The sequence below is a fragment of the Schistocerca gregaria genome, chromosome 7 (assembly GCF_023897955.1).
Source record: "Schistocerca gregaria isolate iqSchGreg1 chromosome 7, iqSchGreg1.2, whole genome shotgun sequence".
In the NCBI taxonomy this organism is placed as follows: Eukaryota; Metazoa; Arthropoda; class Insecta; order Orthoptera; family Acrididae; genus Schistocerca; species Schistocerca gregaria.
This window is the reverse complement of record NC_064926.1, coordinates 204,479,398-204,496,071: the sequence shown is the minus strand read 5'-3', so window position 1 is coordinate 204,496,071 and position 16,674 is coordinate 204,479,398. Positions and strand designations below refer to the sequence as shown.

Here is a 16,674-nt window from a genome sequence, read left to right as displayed (position 1 = left end):
TTCACCGGCCGGTATTGTGAGGGAAGAAGATGATTTCGGCGGAAGTTCAAGTCCTCCCTCGGGGATATGTGTGTGTGTGTGTGTGTGTGTGTGTGTGTTTGTCCTTAGGACAATTCAGGTTGAGTAGTGTGTAAGCTTAAGGACTGATGACCTTAGCAGTTAAGTCGCAGAAGATTTCACACAAATTTGAACATTTTTGAAGAAGATTTAGCAGCAGCATTTATTTTACTGTAAGATGCTGGTCTTCAGAAAGGAAGAAGAAACGACGCTGTTGGATCACCTCCCTTTTAAAATGTAGGGAGCAGTGAGCTGGGATAAAATTAATGTCTGCCTTAAGCTGAATCTGAATGTGGGTATTTCATGATTTTTTCCCTAATGAAAGCAATGGATTTCGAATTGCTATTGTTGGTGGGCCCTAAAATTTCCGAAAATATACTGTCCAATAGGAGAGCTGTAGCTGTACCTCCAGCACAAAGTTAACAGTCACTCCCAGTATGGTTTGTTTCTGTTTGTCGTTCACGACGAACAAGTGTCAATAAAAACACCATTTTCTTTCTCACATCATGCATATCACTTTCTACTAGTTGAGTTATTTCCCCCCAAGCGTCTAGTCTTATCATGTTTATGTACATATTTTAAAAATCGCAGTTCGTGGGAGCCCTTAAATGTTCCCTTCACGATCAAACTCTATTAGCTTTAATGCTCTCTCCACTGTGTACTCCAGTATTTTGAAACACAATACATACACACCCTCAGCGAGAGCAGGCATTGCCTGCGAGAGAAATAGCGATTGCTGAAATTCAGTTTGCCAGAACAGCCCCAAGTCGGACTCAGCATGTTTTATTGACTGGTTTAACTCTTTAATTTAACAGCCAACTACTCTAAATTCCAGAGTTTCTGTTGATGCTTTAGTGAAATTAAAGAGTAGAACCCGTTAACGAAACGTACTAACTATGACTCTGGGCTATAATCAAACATTTAAATACACTCCCGTTCTAGAGACACAACAAAACGCTATTGAACCTACGAACATTCGGCCTGGCGTCCACATTAGGAGAGGGGTCCCAGCATCAACCAACTGCCAACGCAGTAGACCGAACCGCAACCAAGGCCAACGCTTCGTTGGCTCCGAGTTGCCGAAGCGATTGGCAGTTGTTCGCTGGCCTTCGTTGGCCTAGTGTGTAACCGCCCGTCGAGATGCCTTCAAGAGTTACATACGCCGCCGGTACCTCGAGGATTACTTAAGTCACGGCACTGTGCGCTCAGCTCCAATCTGCAATTATCGTTTACGAGGACGGCATCGACTTACTTCAGATCCAGCAGCGTGAGTTGTACTGGAAGTCAGAACTGTAGATCGACGTTTATAGTTTACTCAAAGTATTGAAATGAGGCTATCGTTCCGTGTTGTATCAAGTGATAAGTTTTCGTCTTCTGTGACAGTAGCATGTACATAGCGACATTCTTGTGGAATTATATTGCTTTCAAGTTAAGAACTCTATCTTGTTGAAACTGTAATAAAGTGATCTACTATATTGTGTGTACTGTAGTATCCACTCGATCTCCTCCAGAAGCTAATCTCGGCTTGCTAGAATCCACTACAGTGTCCTCGCGAATGTCTCAAGTGTTTTTACGTCTGGCACTACAGTAGGGGCCTATGTGTTTTCTCATCCAGCATACATGACTTTTCAATGCACTTTCTCAATAATAAGAGAATTTTATTTCATATTTCTCATGAATTCTTTTACTCAGATCCTTCGATCTTTAATGCCCAGCGGCACATGACCTCGTTTAAGACTTGTTCATAATACACTACTAGCCATTAAAATTGCTACACCAAGAAGATATGCAGATGATGAACAGGTATTCATTCGACAAATATATTATACTAAAACTGACATGTGATTAAATTTTCACACAATTTGGGTGCCTAGATACTGAGAAATCAGTACCCAGAACAACAACCTCTGCCCGTAAACTGCCTTGATACGGCTGGGCATTGAGTCAAATAGAGCTTGGATGGCGTGTACAGGTACAGCTGCCCATGTAGCTTCAACACGATACCACAGTTCATCAAGAGTAGTGACTGGCGTACTGTGACGAGCCAGTTTCTCGGCCACCATTGACCAGACGTTTTCAATTGGTGAGCGATCCGAAGAATGTGCTGGCCAGGGCAGCAGTCAAACGTTTTCTGTATCCAGAAAGGCCCGTACAGCACCTGCAACATGCGGTCGTGCATTATCCTGCTGAAATGTAGGGTTTCGCAGGGATCGAATGGAGGGTAGAGCCACGGGTCGTAACACATCTGAAATGTAACTTCCACTCTTCAAAGTGCCGTCAATGCGAACAAGAGGTGACCGAGACGTGTAACCAATGGCACCCAATACCATCACGCCGAGTGATACGCCAGTATGGCGATGACGAATACACGCCTCCAGTCTGCGTTCACCGCGATGTCGCCAAACACGGATGCGACCATCATGATGCTGTAAACAAAACCTGGATTCATCCTAAAAAATGACATTTTGCCATTTGTGCACCCAGGTTCGTCGTTGACTACACCATCACAGGCGCTCCTGTCTGTGATGCAACGTCGAGGGTAACTGCAGCTATCGTCTCCGAGCTGATAGGCCATGCTGCTGCAAACGTCGTCGAACTGTTCGTGCAGATGGTTATTGTCTCGCAAACGTCCCCATCTGTTGACTCAGCGATCGAGACGATCCGTTACAGCCATGCGGGTAAGATGCCTGCCATCTCGACTGCTAGTGATATGAGGCCGTTGGGATCCAGCACGACGTTCCGTATTACCCTCCTGAACCCAGCGATTCGATATTCTGCTAACAGTCATTGGATCTCGACCAACGCGAGCAGCAATGTTGCGATACGATAAAACGCAATCGCGATAGGCTACAATCCGGCCTTTATCAAAGTCGGAAACGTGATGGTACGCATTTCTCCTCCTTACACGAGGCATCATAACAACGTTTCACCAGGTAACGCCGGTCAACTGCTGTTTTTGTATGAGAAATCGGTTGGAAACTTTCCTCCTGTCAGCACGTTGTAGGTGTCGCCACCGGCGCCAACCTTGTGTGAATGCTCTGAAAAGCTAATCATTTGCATATCACAGCATCTTCTTCCTGTCGGTTAAAGTTAGTGTCTGTAGAACGTCATCTTCGTGGTGTAGCAGTTTTAATGGCTATCGCATGACTATTGTCACTTGGGTGTAGTTTTTTAAGAAAGGAGCAGGATTTACGACGCGTCGCTACACCAGAGAGTTGAGGCTGTCTCGCGAGCAGTTTACTTGGCTCAGCCTCGTGTGCCGTGCGGTCTGGCGGCAATTTTAATGGCCAGTAGTGGAAATTTTGAATAAAATTATTCTCATTAGCCGTAAAATACTTATTATAAGAAGTCACGCCGAGTTTTGTATCAACTGAAGACGTATCTTCAGATGATCTGTTCAAAGTTAATGAGGAAAAAAAAATTTTTTACAAAGAATTCTTACAATGGTCTGGAGAATAAAGGGATATGAAAAATAGTTTAGCACATGTGCAGCCGCCCCCTACCCTTCACGCCTTCTATAGCGACGGTTTTGTTTCCGTCGCCTATGATGCCACCTGTAGTCACCTTCCTCTTTGCAGAGCAGTCAGTACTGCCTTGCCAGCTCCAGCTCAACTACCTTCCCGCTCGTCGAACGGCATGACTCTTCCCGTTAATTGTATTCATGCACTGAACCTGTCTAGGTGCGTTACTAGTTTATAGCTCTGTTTGGCCTTGGTTCTTATTCGGGTTTTATTTATACAAGATACGATATCCCCATCATTTTAACTACAGATTATAGCTTTTACCTCGCTATTTGCTTGTAACTTGACATGAATGATGGGAAGTCGCTCCAAGGCAATTACCTCTCCACTACGAATTGTTAAAAAGGAATCCCTGTGAGTACTCCTCGGGTACTGCTATATGATGCTCTTTTTCTATTCCTTTATTCTTCAGAACCGAGCGAATTGGCGCTGCGGTTAGCACACATGACTCCCATTCGGGAGGACGACGTTCAAACCCGCGCCCGGCCATCCTGATTTAGGTTTTCTGTGAGGTCCCTAAAACGCTTCAGGTAAATGCCGGCATTGTTCCTTTGAAAGGGCACGGCCGACTTCCCTCCCCATCCTTCCCTAATCCGATGTGAACGATGACGTCGCTGTCTGGTCCCCTCCCACAACCAACCAACCAACCAACCAACCAACCAACCTATTCGTCAGACCGCTGTTGAGAATTCTCTGTACAAAAAAACGTTCCTTATTACAAGGGTCACTCCAAAAGAAATGCACACTATTTTTTTTAAACCCATCTTTTATTCTACACGTTTGAAAGCTTTACAGTTTGTAGATACAGTCTTTAGGAACAATATTTTCATTTCACCACATAATTTCCATCCCTCTCAACTGCCTTATGCCATCTTGGAACCAGCGCCTGTATAACCGCACGGTAAAATTCTGGACCTACCTGTTGGAGCCACTGTTGGCAGCGTGCACAAGGGAATCATCATCTTCAAACCTTGTTCCACGAAGAGAGTCTTTCAGTTTCCCAAAGAGATGATAGTCACATGGAGCCAGGTCAGGACTGTAAGACGGGTGTTTCATTGTTGTCCATCCGAGTTCTGTGATCGCTTCCATGGTTTTTTGACTGACATGCAGCCGAGTATTGTCGTGCAACAGCAAAACATCCTGCTTTTGCCGAATCAGCAATAGCAAGCAAGAGTCCTTCAGAATCGAAAAACACCGTAGCCATAACTTTTCCAGCAGAAGGTGTGGTTTTGAATTTTTTTTTCTTTGGTGAATTTGGATGATGCCATTCCACTGATTGCCTCTTCGTCTCTGGTGAAAAATGATGGAGCCATGTTTCATCACCTGTCACAATTCTTCCAAGAAATTCATTTCCACCATTCTCGTACTGTTCCGAAAGTTCCCTGCATACCGTTTTTCTTGTTTCTTTGTGAGCCACTGTCAACATCCTGGGAACTCACCTGGCACAAACCTTTTTTAACGCAAACACTTTCAGTATTCTGCAAACACTTCCTTCCCCTATCCCAACGTAGCGTGACAATTCGTTCACTGTGATGCGTCTGTCAGCAGTCACCAATTCGTTAACTCTCTGCACATTGTCTGGAGTGTGTGCAGTACGAGGCCTGCCGCTGCGAGGACAATCCTCAATTTTGACATGCCCGCTTTCATCACGTAAACCGCTTGCCCACCGACTAACTGTACTGCGATAGACAGCAGCATCTCCATACACCTTTTTCTACCTCTTGTGGATGTTTCCCACTGTCTTGTTTTCACAGCACAGGAATACTATGACAGCACGTTGCTTCTGACGAACGTCAAGTGTAGCAGCCATCTTGAAAACATGCTGTGACGGCGCCAGTCACGGGAAAAGGTTGAGCTAAGTTTGAAAATCTACAAACTGTAAAACTTTCACACAAGCAGAATGAAAGCTGTATTTTTACAAAAATAGTGTGCATTTATTTTGGAGTGACCCTCGTAATTTTGCACAGATCTCCTGAGGCTGCGTCTTCAGTTGACGCGAAACAGGTCGTGAGTTTTTATTCAAAGTGTTTTAAGCCAGTGCGCATCACTCCATTCAAAACGTGGAAATTCGGATGCGCGGGACCGCAATTTAAAATAACACATTAAAGTCAAAGTTCTAGCACCTTTCGACATGCATAGCTCAGGAAATACCTTGTTCTGTTCGAAAAGCTCATTTCGCTATATCAGTTCCTTCTCTCAAAATACCGTCTATAAAGTTGTGGCCCCAAATACTTTAAGTCACTCTGCAAACAGGATTTAGAAGCCCAATAAAGCGGCCAGGGATTTTTAAACACTAGTGACGTCCAAATAAACAGCACCCGCCTCACACACGATACCGTCTATACAGTTGTGGCCCCAAATACTTTTAAGGCACTCTGCTGCAGACGAGCTGCCGGCGCGTCTCCTTATCAACGGCGGAGTGCGCGCGGCGGCAGCTGGCGCTGGTGGCGGCTAAATGAGGGCGACCGCCGTGATGGATGGCGATCGCGCCTCCGCGCCTTCGCGCCGCGTTACGCGGCCAATCCGTCAGCCGGCAGCCACCAGCGAGAGACGGGCTCCTGTGATAGCGCGCCCGTCCCGTGTTACACCAGGCCAGGCCGGGACACCCAGCTGCCCCTCTTCCAGCAACTCTCAAATCGGGTATCCCAGTTACCGTTAGCTTCCTGACTGTGTACGCTACACTTAAGTACGCTACAGTTAAGTTTCCATACACTCGTTTAATGAACAATATAAGAGCATATGGACTATCAGGCCAATTGTGTGATTGGATTGAAGAGTTCCTAGATAACAGGACGCAGCATGTCATTCTCAATGGAGAGAAGTCTTCCGTGATTTCAAGTGTGCCGCAGGGAAGTGTCGTAGGACCGTTGCTCTCCACAATATACATAAATGACCTTGTGGATGACATCGGAAGTTCACTGAGGCTTTTTGCGGATGATGCTGTGGTATATCGAGAGGTTGTAACAATGGAAAATTGTACTGAAATGCAGGAGGATCTGCAGCAAATGGCAATTGAATTTCAATGTAGACAAGTGTAATGTGCTGCGAATATATAGAAAGAAATATCCCTTATCATTTAGCTACAATATAGCAGGTCAGCAACTGCAAGCAGTTAATGCCATAAATTATTTGGAGGTACGCATTAGGAGTGATTTAAAATGGAATGATCATATAAAGTTGATCGTCGGTAAAGCAGATGCCAGACTGAGATTCATTGGAAGAATCCTAAGGAGATGGAATCCGAAAAAAAGGAAGTGGGTTACAGTACACTTGTTCGCCCACTGCTTGAATACTGCTCACCCGTGTGGGATCCGTACCAGATAGGGTTCATAGAAGAGATAGAGAAGATCCAACAGAGAGCAGCGTGCTTCGTTACAGGATCATTTAGTAATCGCGAAAGCGTTACGGAGATGATAGATAAAGTCCAGTGGAAGACTCTGCAGGAGAGACGCTCAGTAGCTCGGTACGGGATTTTGTTGAGGTTTCGACAACATACCTTCACCGAGGAGTCAAGCAGTATATTGCTCCTTCCTACGTATAACTCGCGAAGCGAACTTGAGGATAAAATCAGAGAGATTAGAGCCCACACAGAGGCATACCGACAGTCGTTCTTTCCACGTACAATACGAAACTGGAACAGAAGGGAGAACCGATAGAGGTACTCAAGGTACCCTCCGCCACACACCGTCAGGTGGCTTGCGGAGTATGGATGTAGATGTAGAACAGTCACCGGATACCTCCTACTACTGCGTCGCATCTCATTCCACTTGCGTACTGCAGCAACTCGACGAGTTATGGACTCAAAAAGTCGTTGGAAGTTGTAAGATCCCCTCGCTTCTAAAGTGATACTGTTATTACTCAGCTTAGCCGCGAGTACGTAGAGGGTGGTATATGTGACGTACACTATGACTGGTCAGCATTTCCACCCGGAATTTGCGAGTGTAAGTCGGACCTTCCTTAATCCTTGGTGGGTCGTCTCGTCGGATTTCCCCCTACCTGTGTGCGTGCAGTTCTCGTAAATGACGTCCCGTGCAGATTCTTCATTGGCGCAGTGGATGTCTGTCGGTGGAAGCTAATTATCTGAAATTGCCGTCGATTAACTTTGGGGTATCTATTTACTCGAAATTAACATTCAGAATGCCGCAATGTCATTTTTATTCCTATCAGACCAATAATGAAACACTCATGTCACAAACCGAGAGCATGGCTACCATCGAACAAGATAGGAACAGCTCTTAAAGCCGACTGTCGACTGGCGCGCAGTCCGTATCTCTTACTAGTTTCGTCACAGTTCGTGGATTTCCGATCAAGTTCGTACTTACTTAGATATGCATTTGTTAATGAACGGGTGTGAATGTTAACGAAGCAAAATTATGATAAATAGTTTTAAACAACCAGAGGGTCCTCCTAGTATTCGTGTTGTCATAAATGACTTTAATTATTAAATATAAATAAACAAAATCGGAGACTTTGGCGCCAAGATGGCGGTACTTCCCGTCACGTATATTTCCCAGCTGACGCTTGTTGTTACGGTCCAGCGCCGAGCCCCACCCCACTACGCGCGACATATGGTCGCTTCTTCACCTAGCCAGCCAGCGTGGGAAATGCTCTCGGATTCGTGGCCGGCTACGCACTACAGAACTTCCTAACTATCGTGAATACATCAATAAGAGACAATAATTTATTAAAACTGGTAACAATGTCTTCCTCACGTGAGAAGCACCTTACAAAGTCCCATGCAGAAGTACTGAGCCATGCTACCTCTATAGCCCTCCATAATTGCGAAAATGTTGCCGGCGCAGGATTATGTCCTATAAAAGTGAAAAAAAAATTATTTTCAAATGGCTCTGAGCACTATGGGACTTAACTTGTGAGGTCATCACTCACCTAGAACTTAGAACCACTTAAACCTAACAAACCTAAGGACGTCACACACACCCATGCCCGAGACGGGATACGAACCTGCGACAGTAGCGGTCGCTCGGTTCCAGACTGTAGCGCCTAGAACCGCTCGGCCACTCCGGCCGGCCATAAAAGTTCAATGGGATTCATGTCGGTCTAACTGGATGGCCAAATCACTCGCTCGAATTGTGTACAAAGTTCTTCAAATTGCTGGCCATTGTGGCCGAACGGTTCTAGGCGCTTCAGTCCGGAATCGCGCTGCTGCTACGGTCCCAGGTTCGAATCGTGCCTCGGGTGTGGATGTGTGTGATGTCCTTAGGTTGGTTAGGTGTAAGTAGTTCTAAGTCTAGAGGACTGATGACCTCAGATGTTAAGTTACACAGTGCTCAGAGCCATTTGAACCATTTCTTCAAATCAACCATGAACAACTATGGCCTGGTGACATGGCGCATTGTCACCCACAAAACTCCATCGTTTTTTGGCAACGTGATTTCCATGAATGGCTGCAGATGGCCTCAGAGTAGCCCAACATAACCACAGGATCTAGTCAATTCCATGTAAACAAAGCCCACATCATTATCGAGCCCCCACCAGCTTGCACTCTGCCTTGCTGACAACTTGAGTCCATGGCTTCTTGTGTTCTGCAACACACTCGAACCCTACCATCAGCTCTTAGCAACCGAAATCCGGGCTCATCTGACCAGGCCACGCTTTTCCAGTCGTCTAGGATCCAAGCGACATGGTCACGAGCCCAGGAGAGGCGCTGCAGGCGAATTCGTGATGTCAGCAAAGGCACTCGCGTGCGTCATTGGCTGCCATAGCCCACCAATTTCCTGCACTGTCATAACGCATACGTTCGTCCTACGTCCCACGTTGATTTCTGCGGTTATTTCATGCAGCGTTGCTTGTCTGTTAGCACTCACAACTCCACGCAAAACGCCGCTGCACTCGGTCGTTAAGTGAAGACCGTATTCACCTTTTCACATGAATCACCTGAGTACAAATGTCAGCTTACAAATGACAGCTCCACCAGTACAGTGCCCTTTTATACCTAGTATACGCGATACTGCCGCCATCTGTATGTGTGCATTTCGCTATCCCGTTACTTATATCACCTCACTGTCGTTGCGAACGCACTTTCAACAGACATCAATTTCCTGTTGACTATTTCGTTGCACAAAACTGTCCCGCATGTCGTTGAATCGCCACTAAAATAGGCAAATTTCTTTCACAAAAATCATAAAACACAAGTAATTAAAGCAAAAGTAAGCTATTTGGTCAAAGTATCCAGATATCCCTATACAATCCGGAAGTGATCACATGCCAGCGGAGATACTCTAACGACGACAAAAGAAGACGGGGAGTATCGTAGTAAAGAAACAGTAACAGAAAAATGAGGGTGAGGTATAGGAAAAGACTGGAAATATACAGATAAACATGTACAAGAACCAATAGGGGCAATAAGACTATAAGACCAAGAACGGAGTACTTGGATTAAAAGGTGTGTAGGACAGGGATGTAGTCATTCACTCCTACTGTTCGATCTATATATGGAAGGAGCACTGACGGAAAAGTGAACTAGTACAGGGTACGTAGAATGGAATAAACAGTCTAGTGAGTACAAAATATGGCTTGAGAGTAAATCGAAGAAAGATGAAGGCGATGAGAAGTAGCAGATATGAGAACAGCGAGGAACTTAATAATTGGGGATCACGAACTAGACGAATTTACGCAATTATGCTACTTAGACAGCAAAATAACCTATCAAGAAGGATATAAAGAACAGACCAGCACGGGGGAAAAGGGCATTCCTGGCCTAGACAAGTCTACGAGTATTAAACTAGGCCTTAATCTGAGAAAGAAATTTCTCAGAATGTACCTTTGGAGGGCAGCATTGTACGGTAGTGAAACATGGACTGTGGGAATACAGAAACACAAGAGAAACGAAGCATTTAGGATGTGATGCTACAGAAGAATGTTGGATATTATGTGTACTTACAGTAAGAAACGAAGAGTTTTTCCACAGAATCTGTGACGTAAGGTACGGAATACATGAAAAACACCGACAAAAAGAAGGGACAGTATGGTATGGTAGGACATCTGTTAAGACATCACGGAATAACTTCCATGGTAGTGGAGGGACCCGTAGAGTGTAAGAACGGTAGAGGAAGACAGACACTGGACTACATCCAGCTAATAATGGAAGACGCAGGTTGAAACTGCTGCTTGCCACAAGAAAGGAATTCTTCGCGGGCCACATCAAGCTAGTCAGAAGACTGATGACTGAAAGTGGACCAGTCATTGTAACCTGAGTAAGAAATCCATCAGGAACATTTCAGTCCTTCTACAACTATCTAAGGCGACTATTGATTTGAATGTGAGGTGAACGAAGGAACAGCTACAGCTAAACTACGACTAGGCATAAATCATGTACACTATGTGATCAAAAGTAACAGGACACCTGGCTGAAAATTACTTACAAGTTCGTGGCGAACTCCATCGGCAGTGCTGGAATTCAACATGGCCCACCCTTAGCCTTGATGACAGCTTCCCCCTCGCACGCATACTTTCAATCAGGTGCTGTAAGGTTTCTTGGGAAATGGCAGCCCATTCTTCAGGGAGTGCTGCACTGAGAAGAGGTATCCATGTCTGTCGGTGAGACCTGGCACGAAGTCGGCGTTCCAAAACATCCCAAAGGAGCTCTGTAGGATTCAGGACTCTGCGCAGGCCAGTCAATTACAGGGATATTATTGTCATGTAACAACTCCGCCACAGGCTGTGCATTATGAACAGGTGCTCGATCGTGTTGAAAGATGCAAGAATTTCTCTTCAAAAGTGGGAAGGAAGAAGGTGCTTGAAACATCAATGTAGCCCTGTGCCACGCAAAATAATAAGGGGTGCAAGCCCCCTCCTTGAAAAACACGACCACACCATAACACAACCACCTCCGAATTTTATTGTTGGCTCTACAGACGCTGGCAGATGACGTTCACCAGGCATTCGCCATACCCACATCCCGCCATCTGATCACCACATTGTGCACCATGATTCGTCACTCCACACGACGTTTTTCCACTGTTCAGTTGTCCAATGTTTACGTTCCTTACACCAAGCGATGCGTCTTTTGGCATTTACGGGCATCATGTGTAGGTTATGAGAAGCCGCTCGACTATGAAATCAAGTTTTTCTCACCTCCTGCCAGTCATAGTACGTGCAGTGGGTCCTGATGCAGTCTGGAATTCCTGTGTGATGATCTGGATAGATGTCTGCTTATTACGCATTACGGCCCTCTTCAACTGTCGGCGGTCTCTGTCAGTCAACAGACGAGGTCGGCCTGTACGCTTTTGTGCTGTACGTGTCCCTTCACGTTTCCATTTCACAATTACATCGGAAACAGTGGACCTAAGGATATTTAGGAGTGTGGAAATCTCGCGTACAGGCGTATGACACAGGTGACACGCAATCACCTGACCACATTCGAAATACCTGAGTTCCGCGGAAAGCCCCATTCTGCTCTCTAACGATGTCTAATGACTACTGAGGTCGCTGATATGGAGTACCTGGCAGTAAGCGGCATCACAATACACCCAATATGGAAAACGTATGTTTTGGGAGGGGGTCCGGATACTTTTGACCACATAATGTACCTACGGACGGCGACCATCGAGCACTGGGGAGAGTGGTTGTAAAAAAAACCTCCTGAAATCAGCAGAAGGCATCACTCATGAGTTCCGAAGTGCTATCAGCAGCTCAGCTCCCCATGACGATGGTACACAAGGAATTAAAAAGAATGAGATACAATGTTCGAGCATCTCTTCATAAGCCACACATTTTTGTAGTCAGTGCAAAGTGACGCTTAGGTGTGAATGTAAACTAGTGATATGGAGTCATTAATCACGATTTACCCTGTGCCATACCGATGAGAGTGTCTGGGTTTGGTAAATGCGTGAAGAACGTTACCGGACGTCCTGTGCAGTGTCAACTGTGAAGTACGGGGCAGGTGGTGTTACAGTACGAGTGTGTTTTTCGTCGTTAGGGTTCTTCTTATTGCCCTTAATAAATGCTAAATGCTGAAGGATATCAACACATTTCACAGCGTTGCATACTATGTACAGCAGAGAAATATTTCGGTGGCGGTTATTGATTGTATCAACATAACAAAGCACCCTGTTGGAAAACAGCGACTGTGAGACAACGGTTTGTGGACAATAACATTTCAGAAATGAGCTGGCCTGTCCAGAACCTTGAACCAAACAGAGCACCTTTGGGATGAGTTCTGACTTCGCTCCAGACCCTAGCGTTCAACATCACTACCTTCTCTAGTTTCAGCTCTTCAGGAAGAAGGGCCTGCCATTCCTCCAAAGTCATTCAGACAACTCACTGTTAGTGGTCTTAGCAGAGTTGAAGCCGACAGAAAGGCGAAGAGTGGGACACTCACCACATTGGTGTCCGAATACTTTTATCAGATAGTGTACGTTTCGCTGTCTTATTATTAGGAGTACGCAGAACTATTGCATACAGCGTGTATTTGAAATCCACGGACAAACTTTCCGCGGTTTATAAAATTTCTTGCTCTTGGAGCCATATAATCACATAATCGCGTAACACATCTCGTCTGACTAGTTGATTTCGGGGAGCGGACCAAACGGAGAGTACATCTGTACCATCGAATTAGGAAAGGTCGGGGAAGGAAGTCGGCCGTGCTCTTTCAAAGGAACCATCCCGGCCCGTCAAAGACGGGTAGATCGTTCTGAATTATCGCGAAATAGGGGAGAGGATGTCACAGGTATGATAAGCGAGCTGGGATAGCAATCATTAAAACAAAGACGTTTTTCGTTAAGGTGAGATCTTATTACGAAAGTTAGATTAATTTTCTCCTCTGAATGGGAAAATATTTTACTGTTGGCTGCCGCCAGAGTGAAATGTGATCATCATAATAAAATAACAACTCGTACAGGAAGATGTAAGTGTTCATTTTTCTCACGCGCTGTTAGGGAGAGGAACGGCAGGGAAACAGTTGAAGGTAGTTCGAAGAACACACTGCCATGCACTTATGTATTAATTACAGAGTAGTCATGCAGTTGTAGATGTAGATCAGTTAACTAGATCTTGTATTGTTAGTCAGAGCAGTTATCTCAATTCAGTGTTGAGCACTCGGTGATTTCCTATTCTACTGATGTCAGGTGAGATACTGTAAATGAAACAGTATTTTATTAATCCAGAAAAGAAATCCCATAAATGAGTCTGCGATCATTGCGGATTTCTGCGAATGAAGTCGTCTCGATCGCTTATTATAATTTCATTTATTACGACGTGTTAGCTACAGCCATAATCAGATCAAAACTCGTAAAACAAAGTCCAGCGTTTTTTGCAATGAAACGCATGACTAAGACGGGTGCTAACGTCGTAATGAGCGACCTATATGGAGTCATTTTCAAACAAAAGTAAAATTCCTATGCTCGTTACTATTTCGCTAGTGGCCTTACATGAAAAAATTGAGTGAATACACTGAAGTGACCAAAAAATATCCAAAACTTATTTTCATTCAGCAATCTTGAGAAAATAACTATTTTACCAAAATAGGTGACTGATGGAATCAATCAGGAAACGAAAGTATAAATTTTAAGGTGGCCTTTACAAACCGACAACAAATCACGTTTTAAAAATTCTGCGAAGTAGACATGAAGTCATCGACTAATGATTCCAAAAGTTTAGAGGAGACTTTGGATAGATACGATTTAAACGAGATGTCTTGTCTTATCTTAGACAGAACAGAATACCAGTACCTTATTGACAACAACTTTTCTTCTTGTCTGTGCTTTTCAAAGAACAGCTGTCTGACAGAGAGAAGATGAGAAGAAGTTGGGTAAAGAATGTTTAGAATCTGGGCAACGAAGGCGTCCAGTAATGATTAGTTAATATAAAAATCGTGTTCAAGATACACTTTGGATACGTTTATTCTAACTTCTGTATTTCAAGAACTGTGCTTAAGAGGACAGCGACATCTATAAACGTTCTTATTTCATAAGTTTTTTGTAAATTTTTAAGCATCGGGTACGAAGTAGGGTTACGTAAGGTTATATTAGATGCGATAGATAGTGCTTCCCCCGTGTTAAGATGCTTACGTCATTGTAGTTCGCTGATGTAGTTTTACATCCAGCTCCTTTCTTCTGACGTGTAGACCAGCTTGAACGTACTTCAGACACAGCTGCAAGCGGCGTCTAGTGCCCCCTAAGGACTTCTTAAAACTTTACCACAGACAGCGGCAGTTTGCTTGCGAGATTAAGGCCGGCAAGATTAAGTACAGTCACAAAGTCTGGAGTGTGTGAAACGGCGCATGGGCGCTGGTATCCATCCGTAAGACAGGCTCGCCTACGACATCAATGTTCGCTGGAGAACGCACACTTCTTGTCATCCTTTTCGTTCCTACTTGAGGACAGATCCAGTCTCTTCAAAGTTAGTAATCCAACATTTTATCGCGTGTTTCGACGGAACAGCATAATGACGTCCTTCGATTTGTGAGCAAGCAGCAGTGGTTGGAATGTCAAGGGAGAGGGCTCTCAGAATTCATAATCTTGATTTAAAATTTCATCCGTACAAATTACAGATAGTGCAACAATTGAAGGTCAACAATTACCGGTTACGATTAGCATTCTGTCAACAAATGACAACAAAAATAAACAATGAAGATGAATTTCTAAACACGTTGTGGATGTCAGATGAGGCACATTTTCATCTCATAGCTTATGTGAATAAACAGAACTATCGTTACGGGGCAAACACAAATCCTAATGACGTTCATGAGCGCCCTCTACACGCTAGTAAAGCGACAGTATGGTGTGGTGTTACATCACATTGGATTATCGGACCGTATTTTTCCGCAAATGAACAGGAAAACACAATAACTGCCAATGCCGACTGTTGCATGGAGATGTTACGAACTTTCGTTACACCTGCATCGAACAACTTGCCAAACGTTCAAGAAGCCTGGTTTCAACAGAACGGAGCGACATCACTCACTGCACGGGAGTCAATGGCACATATGCGAGAATTGTTTGGCAACCGCGTGATCTCACGATTCGGTAACATTCCCTGGCCCCCTACATCGCCAGATTTATCCGTTTGCGATTTTTTTCTTGTGGGGGCTACCTCAAGAGCAAAGTCTATACTACTCGACCAAAAACTCTGGGGTGAGTTAAAACAAAGAATTCGGGATGCAGTTCATAGTACCCCAGCTGAGATGTTGCAGCCGTCGATGAAGAATCTCAACAGCAGATTTCACGAATGTATTCGTACAGTTTGACGCCATCTAAAGGACGTAATTTTTTTTTAATTTATAACAGCCGCCGGCCGCGGTGGTCTCGCGGTTCTAGGCGCGCAGTCCGGAACCGTGCGACTGCTACGGTCGCAGGTTCGAATCCTGCCTCGGGCATGGATGTGTGTGATGTCCTTAGGTTAGTTAGGTTTAAGTAGTTCTAAGTTCTAGGGGACTGATGACCACAGCAGTTGAGTCCCATAGTGCTCAGAGCCATTTGAACCATTTTATAACAGCCATCAATGTTTCGTAAATGGCAAAGTTGTAAAGATTCAATTACTATGAATGCAATTTCTTCCCTTCATCACTTCTAGTTTTATTGGATTGTAGAAATGTTCCAGTTTTTCTGTGTCACACTGTAGAGGTTGTCTTTCGGAAGAAATTGAGGACAGGAAGCAGCATCCGGGACGTCATCCAACGACGCTACAGAGCGCGGAAGTTGTAGACGCCGGTACTGCCGATAGGCCACCCATTTGACAGCAAATGTGACTTTGTATGCTGATGAGCCGTAGGCGGGACGAATCGCAATGTCGTTTGTTGTTCTGTGATCCCAACCAGTGGAGAAGATGAAGCCAGCTACTGCATAGACAGAGCTTGTCTTCTATGAATGTGATTCTCTGTAATCACGGTGGATGGCTGTTTTGGACATGGGTATCCGATCGAAGTTAATTTATGACCTGGTTCCCTCTAAGAAATAAACTGCGGAGAGAAATAAACTGCAGGAGAAAAAAAAACTGCGGATGGAAACCCGGGTCCGAAACAGTCATCCAACGATGCAACTGACACCCAAGACCGCCAGATGTCAGAAAAAGATCGGTATGAAACGTTGTATGTAGATAGAGTATCAATGAAAACATTGATATAATTCATGCTATGTGC

The 16,674-nt window shown here is 44.7% G+C and overlaps 1 protein-coding gene across 1 annotated transcript in view; it reads right to left on the bottom strand.

Annotated features, from left to right (window-relative positions):
- The window catches only part of LOC126282352 (paired mesoderm homeobox protein 2A-like), a 143,329-nt gene that overhangs the window by 52,365 nt on the left and 74,290 nt on the right, over positions 1-16,674 (bottom strand). The window lies entirely within an intron of this gene.